The following is a 19,294-nucleotide window of genomic DNA, read 5'->3' on the forward strand; positions in this document are numbered from 1 at the left end:
CTTATTTTGTTGTAACAGCAAATTTTAACTTGTTTCTCATTTTAAAATTTGTCGATTTTTTCGAACGAAACAGATTTGTTGCATATCGAATAATCTGTAAAAGTAGTTACAATAGCGAAATTTTATTGCTAACATATTTAACATGCAATAGCAACGATTATTTTATTGCAATAGTAAAATTCTTTTTTTCTGTGTAAATGTGTACTTTTTTTCTTCCTTCCTTACGGTAAGTGGTTTATCTTTTTATATATTTCCAGGGTTAAATATATAAATTGGCGTTGAAAAGCAAAAATGAGAAAATTTTTAAATACATACATATGTACGTATCACAAATATAAATTAAAAATGAAAAAAAGAATTCTTTTACACAAACGTAAATATACTGATAAATTATGGTATATTTGAAACAATTTATCAATTAAAAAAAAGGAGCACATTTTTTATTAAGAATTTTGAAATATATTTATTCTTGTATTCTTGCTATACGCCAATTTCTTCGTAATCTTTCCTAGCCTACCCATGCATCCGTGGTCCTATGGCTTAACAGAACTAGAACTATCAAAGCGGTTAAAATAACCGGTTTATTTCTTTAGAACAATTACTTAAATTTATAATGCTGTATTTCCTGAGATTTTTTCTGTGACTTGTTGCATTGTGTTAAATGATCAAATTGATTAATTTACTTTTTCTCTTTATCACTTTTTATTAAAAAAAGAAAAAAGAAATAGAAATTGGTATATGTTAATCGTCGGTAGTTCTAGTGTTGTTGATCCCATAGTTGAGCATGGACTTTCGAAATTCGTGGTCCCATCGATGATGGTCGAGCACAGATCTCGAAACAACGTTGATACGATCGATCATTGAACAATGGTCGACTATCAACATAAATTTCGAACGCAACTAGCGGAAACTGAGCTGAGCTCTGCGCTAGCGTCCTGCGAAAAACTCCCTCTCGAATTTTAGATGCAAATAGCGGTAACTGAGCTGAGCTCTGCGCTAAGCATCTTGCGAAAAATTCCTAAATGATTCTGCGATAAACTCCCAAACAATTCCGCGAAGAATTCAATCTTATTAAACTTTGTCGGTTTATAGTTTCTTACGAACTCCTAGGTATAGAATTTTTTTATAGATAAGTTTTTGTGTTAGGTAGAATTTCTATTAGGTAGGATTTTCCATTAGAATTTTCAGATAGTTTGGATTTAAAAAATTTTTATCACTTCTTTTTTTTAATTCTTTGCTGTCGATAAAGTTTGGAACTTCTGCTTTGGCAGTTAGTTTGCAGTTTATTGATAACAAAGATAATGACATAACTTTGGGTGGGCAAACAGCAAGATTTTTTCCGCGAGAGCGGATGTTCCTTGCATATAAGAATTTAAAAACTTTTTATTATTTCTATATTTTTTTTTTATTTTTTGCTGTCGATAAACTTTGGAACTTCTGCTTTGACAGTTAGATTGCAGTTTATTGACAAAGATAATGACTGTGGGTAGGTAAAGATTCTCAGCAAGATTCTCTTTTGTGAGAGTGGAAGAAGTTTCTTGCATATAAGAAACATCATCTTAAAAGATTTTTTTCAAATTTTATTTGTTAAATTGTTGTTAAAAGAAAATGTAATAAGATAAATGTCTCAATGGCTAGACATATTTCAATCTCCAACTATAAAAAAAATAATTTTTTAAATAGTTATAAATATAATGGCCAGAACTGGTACATATAAATATCTTATATTTCTTTGCTAATATTTAATTTTAATAATTGTCGTTCATTAATTACAATTTTAGTTTTATTTGTTAGATAAACTTCAATCTTTATTAACAATTTGCCATTTGTTTTTACATAAATTTGCATAACAAAGAAAGGATTGAGGAACATTAAACTGGAAAATCTAAAACACGTTGGTAAAAATTTTTCAAAATTTTTTTACTAAAGAAACATATTTTAGTAACGAACACACACGGACAAATCAGTGGTCGAACTAAACCATACAAGATTAGGTACTTTTCTATTTCTTCTTTGCCTCTAGAAGGTTACAATGCTTTGGTTTTGAATATATTATAGGATATTTATGTGAAGATATAATTAGTGTTTCTTTTTTTCGGCTTGTTAAGCACTGAATTATTTTATGTCAAGCGGCTCGAAGTTTCCGTTGTTCGCTTATGGTTATTGTCGGCCGCACAATCGCGCAATCAATCGAAAGCGTGCGCCTGTTTGCATTTCATTTTTAATTGTTATATAATAATTCGCTATTAGTGTCCAATCCATCTGCCAGGATGCGTCTCGATTGCGATTGCGCGATTCTCGAACGGCCTATATTTGTTGCTTCGTCGCAGACGGTAACATATGTATTGCTATGCTTATGCGCGTTTCCATATTCCACACGTTCTCCATTTTTATAAATATATATTAAAAAATTTTTATTAACCAGTAAATTTTTAAATTAGCCCTATTTGTTTTTTAAGGGCTTTATTGCGTAATAACTTTCGCTGTTCTTTTAAAATATATACAGGGTGTCTGGCAATAATCGCCCCACCGGTCATATACAGGTAGAGGAGGTCAAATCGAGTAGAAAAGTCCTTTACCATTTTTTGATTTTTGTAATAAGTACTAAGTAATTAACGAAAAAAGATTGGTGAATCCGTGCAAGTAAAGCGCGCGCAGCGAGAAGGACATCCCACTGCTATGCGATCACTAGGCGCGCGATGAAGCGTTGGGAGGAGCGCTCTACAAATGACAATGGCAACATACGAGCGGCGCGTAACGCTAGATCCTTGTGTCCTAGTGATCGCGTAGCAGTGGGACGTCCTTCTCACCGCGCGCGCTTTACTCGCGCGGATTCGCCGATCTTTTTTCGTTAATTACTCAGTACTTATTATGAAAATTAAAAAATGGTAAAGAACTTTTCTACTCGATTTGACCTCCTCTACCTGTATATGACCGGTGGGGCGATTATTGCCAGACACCCTGTATATCTGAATACCAAGAATTATCACAGGATTTTATCAGAGAATTTAAGGATAAAATTAATTGGATATGTATATTTAAATCCAGGGGAATGAATACGTCTACAGATTTTTCCGCAAATCTAAAAACATTTATATCTTATACTAACAATAAATTTTCTAAAGAATTCCTTAATGAATTTAATGATAAAATATTTCAATTTCCTTAATAATATGGTTATCTTTTTAGAAAAAATACATTACAATAATAAATAAATGTTAAATTTGAATATTTATGCGCAAATGTAACAATATCATAACAACAAACAATATTAAAATGGAACAGGTAATGAGCAATCATATCATATATTCTAACATATATAATAAGTTAAAATACACAGATTTATTAAGTCTTTATAGTATAGATTATTTCAGATTAAGCGTTACAGACTATATAAGATTAAAACGAAACAGTTTCAATTGGAACCGTATTACGCAAACGGGAATGTTACAGGATGAATTTATTATAGAATTCATCGATGAACTTAATATACAACTAGTTATTATTTATAACAAAATGAATGATAAAACTCTAAAATTAATTTTAGACGAAAATAATATATGTTTAGCAGTAAAGTATCAAGACGTTAGCAATATCATAAACGAAATTTCTCATTATTTTACAGATCACATATGGACTGTTGTGTCTCAATTCCAAAGGTTAAATGACGATACTATAAGAAAATACGAAAATAAATTAGATTGGTATAGTCTATGCAAATGTCAGAGTTTATCTGAAAACATAATAAGAGAATTTGTACATAAGATTGAATGGAAGTATATATCGGAATCTCAGACATTGTCAGAAGATTTCATGGAAGAATTTAAAAACGAAATATGTTGGAAAGATATATCTAAATTCCAAAAACTATCAGAAAATTTTATAAAAAAATTTAAAAGTAATATAAGATTGGAAGAATATTTCTAAATATCAAAAATTATCAGAAGATTTCATACGCGAATTTAAAGGATGTGTATTGTGGAAATGTATATCTAAATATCAGATAATGTCAGAGAACTTTATGAGGGAATTTAAAAAATATATTAGTTGGGATTTAGTATCTAGATACCAAACGTTGTCAAACGACTTTATTTTTGAATTTAGAAATGAACTAAATTGGGATAATCTATGTCAATATCAGACAAAAAACATATCAGAAGATTTTATATGTAAAGTTCATGATAAAATATCATGGAAACAACTAATTAGAAATATAAACTTATCCGATAGAATAATTTTAGAATTTTACGATAAAATGGATTGGGAATACATGTGTAGATATGTGAAATTATCTCCAAATATAATTGAAAGCTTTTCTGATAAATTCTCGTGGAATATAATATCTAGATACCGCATATTATCCGAAAATTTCATGAGAAGATTTAAAGATTACGTTGAGTGGAAATATATATCTAAGTATCAAAGGTTATCAGAGACTTTCATGAAAGAATTTAAAGATAAAATTGATTGGTATATTGTATCTAAAAATCAAATACTATCAGAAAAGTTTATTAACGAATATAGGTTTAAAATAAATTGGACATTAATATCTGAACACCAAAATCTTTCGGAAAATTTCATTATACCTAATCGTACCTATATAAAGGTCATACCTAATGTACCAATATATAAAGTAGATAATAGGACAGTCTTATATTTATCAAAAATAATCTATAATATGATATTAAATTTTCGTCTGTTTTTAATTTTCTCACGAGTATATGTATAAAGTCATTTATAATAGTTTCTATATTAATCTCTTTATATTCAAATTCTACGTTATCTATAATTATTGTAAAATTACTAAAACTAATATTATCATATATAAATATATTAAACTTTAATTCTTTATCAAATGGTACAATATAATTTAACTTTAAAAACTTGCTTGATAGTGATGTTCCAACTATTCTACTTAAGTTACCAAAGTTCACTAACGTATTTGTATTAATAAAATATTCCTTATTCTTGTTAAACAATCTATTAATTTCTGAGTACGATACATATTTTATGACAAACGGATCATCTGACTTAAATAATTTGCTTAATTCTATATCCTTTTCCCTTTCGATATTCCATAAAAAAACCATCTTTTTCGGCTTTACAATTATCCTACCATATTTCAATATTAAGTTGAAAAAGTTCAATTTGGAAAAATCTACATAATTGCTTTCATCCGTGCTTGATAAAATTTCTTTTTCAACTTTAATTCTAGAATTATTAAAATAATCTATTATTAATTCTCTGTTGATATTCTTTGAAACTAAACTATACAAGAATCTGACATCTTCCTCGTTTACAAAAAAATCTTCACTGAAATTAATGCTGAATATTCCTCTATTTTTACTTATAAAATCATCAAAATTATGTTTATCATCTTCTAATGTAGTTTTCATGTATTCTTCTATACTAGCTATAAGTCCACCAATGTTATTTTCCATAGTAGTATTTATCTAATTTATTTTTTGAAAAATTATAAGAAATTAATAAAAGTATTTATAAAAATTATATTCAAATAAAACTCAAAAATGAGCAAAGCTAGAAAGAATCAGAAATCTGATAATTCTTCTTTGTCATCTGATGATGATGAAATTATCGAATCGTTAGAGACTAAAACTAAAATTAAAACTAAAACTAAGAAAAATAGTGATGTTTCAACTGAAAGATACGATAAATCATCAAGCCTTGAATCTAGTGATGAAGAAATTAAAAGTGACGAAGAAACTAAAAGTGTGGAAGAGAATCAAAGCGACGAAGACATTAAAATATCTGATAAAGGAGCAAAAAAGAAGACTAAAATAAATAAGCAAGATATAAATAATAAAGAAAAAGTTAATAAAAAAGAAGTTAATTTATATAATAAAATAGAGTATGACGCTAACGTATTTGATGAAATAAGCGATGAATTCATTACAAAACGAGTGGCAATTAAATTTAGAACTTTTCTAGAAAAAGATACATATAAAGAAACAGAGTTGAAAAAAATGTACAATATTATATGGAATCATAGCATAGGTCTTATTTATTTTGGATTTATCCATAATACTAAAGATCTTTCATCTATATTAGATAAGATAGATAATATGATAACTCTCAATAAAAGATTATTTGATAATAATATTAAACTTAAATCATCTGACAAAAGTGGAAATTCTAAATCATATACAAAAAATAAAGATCTTAATATTTACACATTACAATCGTTCAAAGAAGAAAAAAGAGTTTAAAAGGAAATTATACACGCGTGGAATTTACTCTTTATAGCACTTAGTATATTAGAAATGATTGATATTAACGTTTATAATGGAATAGTAAAAACATTCAAAGTATCTGAAATATTTACATATACATACAACAACTTCCTCGAATGGTATTACGACACAGAAGGAGGATGCAATTTTACATCTATATTACGAATACTTAAAAAACAAAGAGTTCAGAAACAAGATATTGGACAGAAACTAATTAGAGAAAAAAAGAGAAGTAATAAATGAATTTAATTTTTATTTTATTGTTAATCTATTAAATTATTTTTATTTTGTATTGAAATGAAATACAAAATTTTTTATTTATACAAAGATGGAAAATTATACGATAATGATAAACTTGTTGGAGAGAAAGACGATTGCTATAAAATAATAAAAAAATATAAAATACCCAAACATATTACTGACGTAAAAGTAGTAAAACAAAAATTCAAATGTGCAGACTACAACTTATTATTTATCGGTAAAGACAAAACTGGAAAAACACAATATTTTTATGGAGATATATATGTAAACTTCAGAAGAAATAATAAACTTAAATCATTTTTAAGAATAGATAGTAAAAAAGATATAATAAATAAGTACATTAATGATAATAAAGTGTCAGATTTTAATAAATTAACTAAAGAATCTTTAATGTCGTTATTAATAATATTAGAATTTAAATTTTATATAAGAACTGGTAGAAAAAATACAATGATGAAAATAATACTGTTGGCATTCTAACGTTAAAAAAAAAAATATAACAGTAGACAAGAATAATATATTTATAATTTTTATAGGAAAAAAAAAATAATCCATAAATTTGTAATTAGTAAAATTCTTGATGAATATGTATATAAATTTATAACTGTTCTGTACGATAACTGTAAAGACGATAATGATTATTTATTTTCAATCAACGGAGTTTTTATAGGAGAATCGAAATTTTACAATGTATTAAAAAGTTTAGGCATTACATTAAAAGATATAAGAACATATGGATCAAATCTTATATTATTACGAGAGATGTGGAAATTCATAAATTCTATTGGTGACAATAATATAAATAAGGTAGATATTAAAAAAATGTTACAAGTTGTACTTTGTAACACAGCCGATACGATAGGACATTCAAAATCTATTTCAAAAAGATCATATGTAATTGATATATTAATTGATAAAGAAAACATTAGTGACATTGTAAAAAACTTCGATCCAGACTTTACGAAATTTTATAATTACGTTATAAATAAATTAAAGAATGGATAAATTAAATAATGTTAATACATCCATAATTACTGGATTAAATTTAATTTCAAACGACATAAAAGATGTTATTGTAGTAAGAATAATAAACAATATACTGCATCTTAACATAGGATATAATATGTTCATAGATGATAATAATAATATTATTAAATTATATTATTATAAAGATTTAAATAACGAAGAGAAATATCCATATTTGATAAAATTAAGCAAAAATTTTAAGAAATTACCTAAACAAGATTTCAAAATTAACGAAATATACAATATAAATTATGACATTTTTTACACAAATATACTGGATAAATACTATTTAAATAATACATATATAGACAAATCGTATGTAAAATTCGAAGAATTATTAAAAAAGGAAAATAAAGTAGAAACAATCGACTATGATTATATTCCTCAGTGTAACTTGAAATATTTTAAATAATATATTAATCCTTGACTTTATTAAGTCCCCTAGCTAAAGCTAGTAGATTTATATATGTAGAGTTTTTTTTTGCTAACTCTTTTTCTATCTTATCCTTCGATTTAACTATGAACATACCTTTATATAAATACAACACATACGCTATTATAAGAGGTATTCCTATTCCAAGACATATCCAAATTATGGTATTAACATTGAACGATTTCTGAGACGAAGCGATTTCCGTAGACGCAGTTGCTACTATGTCCATTACAGTTTTTATTCCACAAGATGCTTTAGCCTGTCCAGAGTTCAAAAATTCGAACACCAAAACTTGTCCATCGGGGGCAACACATTCGTCGACAATAAAATCCTGAACTGTTATACCGTTCTCTACTCTGGTACTTGCACTACAAGTATTTTCTATATATGTTTTAAAATCGTTTCTTATTTTATTTACCGTAGTTTGTATGTTAGTCTTAATTGTAAATAATTTAGCTCCTTCTTCTTTTTGTTCGTTCGTTAAATTGTTGTAAATTTTAAACGATGCATCTACAACTGAATCAATAGACGCTTTTGCTTCAGCACTACAGAAATTTTGTAATCTTAACGTACATCCCTTTGATTTTGAAAATTTTACATGTCCAAACTGAATAGAACATTTTGCGCTTGCATCTGCCTTAGCTGTATTCTTTAATTCAATTTTCATCTCATTTACTATATCATTGACGATAGTCTGAATAGAAGCACTAGCACCCATTTCTATTTATTGCAAGTTATTTTCAATATCAATTAAACTAATAAAGATTTTTTCTTATAAATGGATTTAGGTATATTAAATGGTTTCTACGGTGGAGTTAAGGAACAAAATCATGATGAATCTATCAAACAACAATATAGAAAAGAGATTAAAAGCGACGATGATCATCAAACTCAATTTAACATGTTGACATTTATAATTATAATTGCAATTGTTATAATTTTAATAGGAATAATCATATATTTTTCAATGAAAAGAGGAAAATTATCAAATAAACAACAAAATATAAGAGATAGTTATGAAGACGATTAGACTATAATATTTTAAACAAGCTTCTCTGACTAGGTTCTATATAATTTATTTTTAAATGCTTGAAGATATCTTTCTCATTTTTTAATTTAATTTTTTTATTGTCGAAACATAGTTCATACTCACTAAGTTTAAATCCATTCAATTTTGCTATTTTTCTAATCCACACGTTAAATTCTTTTGGTCCTGTAAAATATAATATACTCTCAAACTTTGAGGTAAAAGGCTTTATAATTATATCAATTTGCAAATACTTATTTTTGAAAACTTTTATAAATACAGTACTTTTTACAGCTCCGTCAATAACATATATTAAGTCGTATAATCTACTAAGACTCTTCAAAAATAAGGTTTTATCATCATTATTGTCAGAGATTATTAATATATCAATATCCGATATAAATTCATCATTTCTAGCATATGATCCTAAGAAATAATATTCGATATCTTTAATATTGTTATCTATTCTTTCTATAATATTTTTTACTTCTTTTCTACCAATATTTTTAACTATTTTATCGCTTATTTCTATTACTTTTTTCTGAGAATTATTTAAGACCTTATTATTTCCCTTAATATACACTTTTAGATCATCAAAATTTTTAATTCCTAGACTTAGCAACTTTTTAGCAGTTACTGATCCTATTATGGGTATTGATTTTAAACTCAAAATACTTTTATATCCAGCAGATGATTCTAGTTTACTTATAGAACCAAGAGTTTTGTTTTCAATTATTTCTATAATCTTCTTAATTGTCTTATCACCAAATCCTTTAATTTTTATCAAATCGTCATATATAACATTCGAAGCTTTTACTATTAGTTTTCCGTCACAATATTTTACATGACACCAATTATAATCTTTAAAACTATATAATAAATTTATTATATTTTGACAATTGTTTTCTCTCTTGTCTCCTAAAGTATCATATATATCTTTAAGACGTTTAAACTCACTCAATATAATCTTGTAATATATATAATTGATTATTTTATCGAAATTGTAATACTTATAATTTAAACTATTATATACGTACAATTGTAAAAACACATAATTTTCCTTTTCTGAATTTTTAACAACAACACCATCTTCTATTATTATAGGAATATTCATATAGTTTGAAATCGCTTTTATAATATTAAGATTTGTTTTTTTCTGTAATTTTAACTTCGATAATATCTCGTTTTCTGTAAGACTTTTATCATACAAGAACTGAAAATCTTTAAAAATATTATACCCTATACCGGCGTGAGAAATATTCTTTGAAAAAATTTCACATTTAGAATCATTAACATGGAAGAGAACTATTTTATCCAATCTTATGAGTTTTTCGAACTTATAAAAATAATTAATAATTCCTTCTACACTGCTGATTGAATATCCTGTAATAAACATGTTTCGTCATCTTTTATATACTTATAATAATCTAATCCATCTGACACTGTTATTTCTAGATATTTACATAAAACTGGAAGTATTTTGATTCCTAAACCATGAATACCTATAGTTTTTGAGTTTATTTTAAATTTAGTAGACGAAAAGGTTTTCTCTATAATATATTTTGGTCTACAACAATTTTCTATTATTTTCCCTTTACACTTTACATCTCCAAATACTTTTAATACAGAAAAATTTGCAACAGTTATTAAATCGTCACTTATATTTACATATATTTTTTTAGAATCTATATTTGATGATAATACGTGATCTAGTGAATTATCAACAATTTCAGAGTATATCTTTACTAACGCTCCGTTGAAATTAAAACTTTTAAAATTTTCTCCTTCAAAGTCGTAATATATTTCTGTTTTATTACTTATATCTTCTGCATACATAGATATATTTCTCTCTATATGTTCTTTAGATGACAATACTTCAATAGATGCGTTCATGTTGATTTTTAATGTAATATTCGTATTTTTTCAATATATATTTTCTTATAATTTACTACTTTTCGTTGTTTTTTTCATATCTTTTGGAAGATCTGATAATTTAATAAATTTACTCTTACATTTTCCGCATTCTACGCACATTGCTTTAATTGAATACTTAGAAGCTCCTGTATCTGTAAAACTTTGATAATACTTGACAGGTTGTTTGTTCATTGTTTCTTTCTTACATGATAAACACATAATTTTTTCACTATAATTCTTTGAACCTATTTCCTTTGTTTTTGCCTTTGTAGTTTTCAATTTTTTACCTGCCTTTTCATTTTCTTTTGCCAATTGTTTATCAAATTCAACACAAAATTGTATCAAACTTTTCATACATTTACCTGGAGTCTCAATATAAATTTTCTTAGGATCTATTGATTGTATAGATTCCATTTATTATTGTATGAAATTCAATATAAACATTTTCATATTTTATTAATATACTATACTTCTAAATTTGATAAATTTTTTTCGTTTATCTTATCAGAATGATGATCATTATATATGTCTATATAAAATTTTCTTAAACTATTAGCTCCTGAAAATGATTTGAATCCAATATCATTTTTCTTTTTCGATAAGTTTTCCCTACATACTCTACAAGGAATATAGAAATGTTCCAAATAATACAATACAACAAAATAATAAAATTAACTGATCAAAATCTTTATAATAATGATAAATTGTCGTGAATATAATAGCCCAAGCTCCTCTTCCCCAATATACTGGTGATATATCCATTTATATTATTAAATTATTGATAAAAAATAATTTATTAAATAATGGATACAGATTTCTTTAGCTTATTTAACGTAGATAAAAATGAATATTCTATGTACAGAGAAATTATAGAAAACTTGAAATGTATACAATTTTTTTTATTTCCAAATTTAAAAACTATTCATCAAGTAGGTTATATTGATGAAGATTTTATATTTAGAAATAAAGAGTATTTCAAATTATGTATAGTACCTGTATATAAACATTTTTGGAAATATTCTTACTTAAAAAAAGTGATAGTGTCTCAAAGAAATTATATTTATCTAAATTATGAAATAACAGAAGGAACGTTCTTTAGTATTCCTCAGAATGATATCAATATAATATACCATAACATTCCAGATAATCAACTTTCGATTAGAATAGGAGATGATAGATATATATTTTCATACGAAGCATATTCTTACTTATCAATAAAAAGAAAAGTAGTATTCGATGATCTTACTTTTTATCAAGTTTTTGGAACAGTTAAAGCTGCAATAAGATTTGGTTTTCTATCAACTGGAATAGAGAAAAAAGGTGATATAACATTTAGACAAAAGTTAGTAAATCCTCTTGATTCCGATATTAAGTATTTCCAAAAAATAAGTCTTAAATCTTTGGAACCTATAAACCAGATTAGATTTTTTGATATATGGGTTAATAGAAAAGATTGTGTAATTACCGGAAGTACAGGAGTTGGAAAAACGTCTCAAGTTCCAAAAGTATTTTTTTGGTACAATTTTTTATTCGGAGGTTACGATTTTAATCTATCAAGTGTCGATCTTGATAATTTTAACAAAAAAGACAAAACTATGATAATATTTCCCAGAAAGGCTTTAATTGTGTCAAATGGAGAAAATTTCTTAAGAAGTTTAGGTTATAGAACCGAGAGTAACATAATAATAGAAAATAGTCCTGTCACTATGAACTTTAAGAATGTTTCAAACACTATATATTATAATAAAAACCCTCAAAGCGTCGAATTAAATTTCTGTATCAATAGAATAGCTGCGTCAATTAAATTGAATGACGATAGATTGGCATCAGTGTTCGTTGACGAGATACATGAACACGAAACTTTTTCTGATATATGTATAACAATCCTCAGGAATCAAAGAAAAAGATATAATAATATAATACTTATGAGTGCTACTATAGACGAAGATAAAGACAGAATATATAAATATTTTAATAAAAATATTGAATTTATTCATATAGAGGGAGATAAATTACATCCTGTAAAAGAGATAATAATAGGAGATAGATATGTGATCGAGGATGTAATAACTAAACATAGACCCGATAAAGGAAAAGCTGGAATATTTTTCTTTTCTAGGATATCTGATATTTCAAGTGCGTTTAAACATTTATCATCTGTATTTGAAAATGATAAAAATTTGGTATTTATACCTATTCATAGTAAAGTGTACCCATCTGCATCTGATATAATTAAGAAAATAGAATCAAGTCATAATAAAAGCGTTATAGCATTATCAACTAATATATTGGAATCGTCGCTTACTTTGTGCAATGCTCAATATGTTTACGATACAGGAACATTTTTTTCTAAAAGATTTTTTGGAGGAGAAGTTGATAATATCACTTATGGAATGGCTGAACAGAGAAAAGGTAGAGTTGGTAGAAAACTTCCGGGTAATTACATAGTATTATATGATAAAAATAAATTAAAAAAAGATTTTAAGAAAATTAACAATGAATTTTTATATCCGTATGTAATATTTCTTAAAATGTATAAAATAAAATTTGATGATATATTTATAATTCCAGACGATGCTACAAGATTCGAAAGGACTATTGAGTATTTAAGGCAAAATGATATATTTGTAGACAACAGAAAATTTATGAAGCATATATATAGAATATATAACACATATCCTTGTGATATGATAGAGTATATATCTATTTATCTAAAAAATAGTATTAACAAAATGCTAGAAAATTTTGAAAATATAGATAGTAATGAAAAAAAATAGAATATGTTATGAGTAATAATGTATTATATAAAAATCTTACAAGTATTAATTTTGTATGTAAATTAAAAAAAATTAAACAACCAAATAAAAATGATAAATTGATTAGCATATCAGTTGAAGTTTTAAATCAATTAGTAGATGGATGTGATATTATTTATGGGCAAACCATGACTTCTAAAACGTATATAAAAATTATTATATGATATCTCCGAATATTTTTCTTCCACTAATATCTCTCAAATAAAAAAAATACTACTAAAATCTAAATTTTTAGATTTGTAAGAAACTATATAAAGCACGTCTATATCTTCGTACGACGATATATATCTGTCTAATTCATATACGCATCTATCTGGATCAGTAGTTAAATTAAAGAACATTGCATAATCATCTGATTCGTATATGTTCATTGAATATATCAATCCTTTATCTTTTAAGTAGTTCAACATATATCCATATAATATTTTGTTTTCTGTCCATGTCAATGTTATAAGAAAATTATATTCTGTTTTTATACTATATATCTTACTGTTCAAGATAAGCTCACGTTTACTCTCTTCGTTTTGAATTTTCTTTATAATATATCTTAATTCATTTTCTCTTTTGAATAACTTTACTATACTATTGATATCTGGACATTCCCTGTCGAACAAATAAAATTGAAACAGAGCTTCGTAAAAATAAGGACAAAAATCTCTATACAAGTATTCGTTATTAATATTTTCTCCTTTGATTCTTTTTAGTATATATTTTATTTCGTACTTATCTCCTATTATCTTTACATTATTACTTATTTTTATATTATAAACCGAATTGTGAACATAAAACAATATTAAGTAGCAATAGTTGTTTAAAGTCTTGTTGAAATCCAATTCGTAATTTTCAACATTTTTAATTATTTGTGGAAATTCTACGTAATTTTTTGTTTTTCTTTCTTCCTTATTATTAAATTTTTTTCTTTTTATATTAATCTTTTCTTCTTTTTTGTAATCTTTATCTAATAAAACTTCTGTGACGAAAACCTTGTCGTTATTCAAGTCAATCATATTTACTAATATATTGTCAGGAGGAGTATTAATTATTAAATTCCCGTATGTTAAAACATTCTCTTTAATATTTTCAATGACCGAATAAATATATTCAGAATATTTATCTACATAATCGTCACTGTACAAGTAGTCTTCTAGTAGAGAAGTTATATCAAAATATTTGTAAAAATGAAAAACGTCCTCTATATATATTCTTCTATCGTTGTTACTTAATATATTATTAACAATTGACTCTATATTTTCATTTAGAATATAATTAACTATATTCAATGGATTTCTATCAAAACTAATTGATATATAAAAATAATCATTTATGCAATTTACTTTTATACCAAATGTAGTTAACAGGAATAGTCCTTTGAACAATTTTTTATCGTTGTCCACCCTAATGTTTATATTAAAATCATTTTCACACTTAGTTAGTATACACGAATATCCCTTTAACGTTTTTTGAATTTCGTTTGTAGAATTTTTGTACGTAGATTTTTTTTTTTTTTTTTTGAACCAAATGTATGATTAATATATATAATATCTATTATTTCATCATTATTATACTTTAATATTATTAAGATATCAGACGGATCTATATTTTCCCATAATTTTATTAATTTTTTTTTATAACTTCTTCGTTTGACAGATCTATAGACGTGCCTCCTAAATATTTCTTTCCATAGTTTATAAAAAATAGAGAAATTCCGTCAATATCGTAATTTTTTCTAAAATAATATTCATTTTCTAATTCATCTACTATTTTACTTAATTTATCATCGAAATCAAAATTGTATATAAAAGGGATATTACTAAATTTGTCATAGAATTTATAAATTAGATTCTTACATACATCATTATATGTAATACTATTGTTTCTTCTCTTACTAAAGAATGTCATAAAGTTGAAACATGTTGAACCGTTATATATTATATTATCGTTCTCTCCTCTGTGTCTGAAAATGGAATGTTCGAATAAATGTGATAGTCCTGTTGTATTGTTTTTATAATCATAATCGAATCCTTTATCTGTTATTCCTATAAAAATATCATATGGACTAAAATTATCTACAATAATTTTTGTATCGTTATTCAAACAAATTTTTTTAAAATTCATTTATTAAAAATATTAATAGTACAATATAAAAATACTACAACTACAACAACTTGATATACTATAGTAAAATATAAAAAATACTACATCTATAATAACTGATATACCTTTCTACTTTTTGTCATTTCTAATAGTTTATTAATAGTTTCTATATTTGATTTATTTGGTCGCGGATATCCATTTAGAACATATCTTCTGAGTACAACACAAAGATGTTTAACGTCTTGGGATTTCAGTTCGAAATCTCCTCCTATATATTTTAACATGTATAAAAGTGTATTCATTTTTTCATATAACACGTCTTGATCTACATTTTCTCCAAAGCTTCCGTTGTTATTAATAAAATGATAAATCTCGTCGTGTAAAAGTTTTATATTGTGTTGTATATTATAATCATGCAGTAGATATATAGTTTTGTGTAAATATGTAATATTTTCTAAAGTAATATATTTGTTAAAATTTTCAGTATAATTTTGTTGTAATTCTATAGTATTATTATTTTCTTCAGATTCGTTCATATTCGCAATACACACATCATTATGTTTATATTTATCTATAATTAACACGCAAATAAACGAAATATCAATAATGTATAGTATAATTATATTAAATAATGAACTTGATAAAATATCAAAGATTTTCATTTTTACGATTTATAATGTAAGTAAATATTGTTACATTAGAATACTTAGACTGTATTAAATTTCAGTTTTATTATATATTATATATATACTTACAATTTTCCTTGTTAATCAATGAAATATTTAAATAATCGTGACATTCGTTATTCCAGTCATTCAACTCTCCATTATGTGTTTTACAAGTCCTTAGATGACATTCTTTATGATTACAAGTTTTTAATATCACAATGCTGGCAATATCAGGATACTGTATGTTAAAATAATCGTCAGTATAATATGGTGTATAATTACAGTAAGGTATAAATTGATTACTGTTTAACACTGTATTTATTAATTTGTTACTATTTTTTAAAAATAATTCGTTTTGATTATTTTTAGAAACGTAATCTCTAATTAGATAAAATTTAGATCTATATCTTTCATTATACATTATCATTTTATTAAAATCTATGTAATATACAGACCCGAAAGTTTTCTCATCGTAATTTCTATACAAAAGAGAGCATGTTTCGTGATTCACACAAAAATCTAAAAAATTACATGCTTCTTTATTCAATAATACAATAGTTCCAAAATTGTCATATGACCATTGCATTTAAAATAAAAATATTAATGAAGTTAAATCTTTTCGAATATAAGTGATACATACATTGAACACAAAACTTCCAAATCAGAACACTTTTTTATATTTGAATTGGATAAATTCTTAAAGAAGTAATGTCTAGAATCTTCTCTTTCGTTTCTTACTACTGTTAGCGTATCGAATATATCCTGATAAGAAGTTATTAAATCAAAATGATAGCAGTCTAGAAGAACAAACTTGTTCGATTCGAATACATCTATCATTTCATTTATATCTATTGCGTATTCGTCTTGTGATTCCGATGTCATTGTTGGTATGTATACTTTAAATATACTATTTCCTTCATAATCCTGAGATAGTACAATTTTTATATTTACATCGTCTATCATAAAATTTAATTCTTCCGTTGATCTTTTCTTCATCTCGTCTTTAACTTTTTCTCCGTCTATTGTTGTGATTACAATTTTCCCGTTGTCGTGCAATAATTCTCTAATTTTTTTTACTATTTCACTTTTTTTGTTTTTCTTCCAACTGTAATGTATTGCCATGTTCCAATCTATACCTATATATTTTCCAATCCCCGAAGAGTTAACTGTAAATATATAATCTTTGTCATTGAAGTATGTTTTAAACAAATATAATCTAAATAATGATGATTTTGACTTCTTGACGTGTTTATTGTATCTCGATCTACATTCGTCAAGCGATAATTCACTTGGATCTGTTTCAGTCACAGAGTTAGCGTTTATGTAAAAATACCTTTGCATATCTCCTCCTCTTCCTATATCTATGGATAAATAATTATTATTTTTCCTATCATACTTGACACTTTTAACTTGAGGGGAAAACGAATTTAAAATAGCTTGTGTTTTAATAAAATTTGTTATAAAATTTAATGATATTCTTTTTCTATTATTTTCTATAAAATATTTAGTTTTATCTATATTTAAATATTCATTTGAGGTAACAGCCAAGTTATAAATTTTATTTAAATCGAAATTCTTTCCGAGTTCTTTAAATGTTTCTATTGGAGGTACTTTATTTAAAGTATGGATGTCTTCAGATTTAGTTATAACTTCATAACTATTTCCATAATAACTGTGATAAAAGAAGTTATTGGTTTTTATGCATCTAGGTATTACAAGTTTGTTGTACGCAAGTGAATATTCATAAATTAAACAGTAAGGAGTTACATAAAATTTAGGATTTAACGATTTTGTATTTTGTATTACAACGAATGATAATATTTCATCAAAATAGAAACTTTCGTTGTTTTTTATATTTATCCTCTTAAATACTTCATCTCCTGTAGACGAAAACTTTATCAAGTCTATTTCTATATATATACCATCTGACATAAGTATTAAGTTTGGTTTTATGCATGCTAATACATCTATTGTATTGTCGAGTTTGAATTTCTCATCTACAGGTTCGTTGTTGTTGTCCTTGTCCATAATTATAATTCCGTCTGTAACAAATTATACTAGAATTCCTAATAATACTTCATGGTACATAGAATTAGAGTATATTGGAAATGTAAAACATTTTGATAAAGACTTATTTAGGAAAAATCTAATAGATTGTTTTTCTCTAATTTATGGGGTTTCTAATATTTTTAACATTTCAATTTTAAAAAATAGAATGCCTAATATTTTGAAGACTAATTTCATTACGTTTAAAAATCTGCTTCAGAAAAATGAAACTAATATTTTGATAACAACAAAAGTAGACGGAGAGAAAGTAGAATTTAAAGTTAAAAACGGTATATGTTACATGATACTAAATAATATAATATATACATTGAAGACTAACATTAACAAAGACATAAAATTAGTTGGTGTCGGAGAATATGTAAAAGTAGAAAACAAAAAGGTGATATACCCGTTTTACATACACTCTATTAATAATAAAATTATGAGGAATAGACAAAAATCATTACTATTATTTAAAGAGTTGATAAAAGATAATAGCTATAAAATTTCAAGTACAAAAGATAATAACGAATTAAAAGTAAGCAGAGATTCTTACGAATATAAACAATCTGATTTGCTTGATATCGATATAATACACAAGGACGTGTATGGACCTTAATGTACCAATTATACAATGTACCTAAGGACAAAGTTAATTGGGAATCAATATCTATGTTTAAATTATCAGAAGATTTTATCAGAGAGTTCGAGGACAGAGTGGATTGGAACCTTATATCTAAACGTCATACCTAATGTAC

General features: G+C 25.4%; 1 long non-coding RNA gene across 1 annotated transcript in view; it reads left to right on the top strand.

Moving 5' to 3' along the window:
* LOC136998798 (uncharacterized) overlaps positions 1 to 19,294 on the top strand; it is a 62,722-nt gene that overhangs the window by 3,817 nt on the left and 39,611 nt on the right. The gene's annotated exons all lie outside the window — the stretch shown is intronic.

This window comes from Linepithema humile, chromosome 3 (genome assembly GCF_040581485.1).
Source record: "Linepithema humile isolate Giens D197 chromosome 3, Lhum_UNIL_v1.0, whole genome shotgun sequence".
Classification (NCBI taxonomy): Eukaryota; Metazoa; Arthropoda; class Insecta; order Hymenoptera; family Formicidae; genus Linepithema; species Linepithema humile.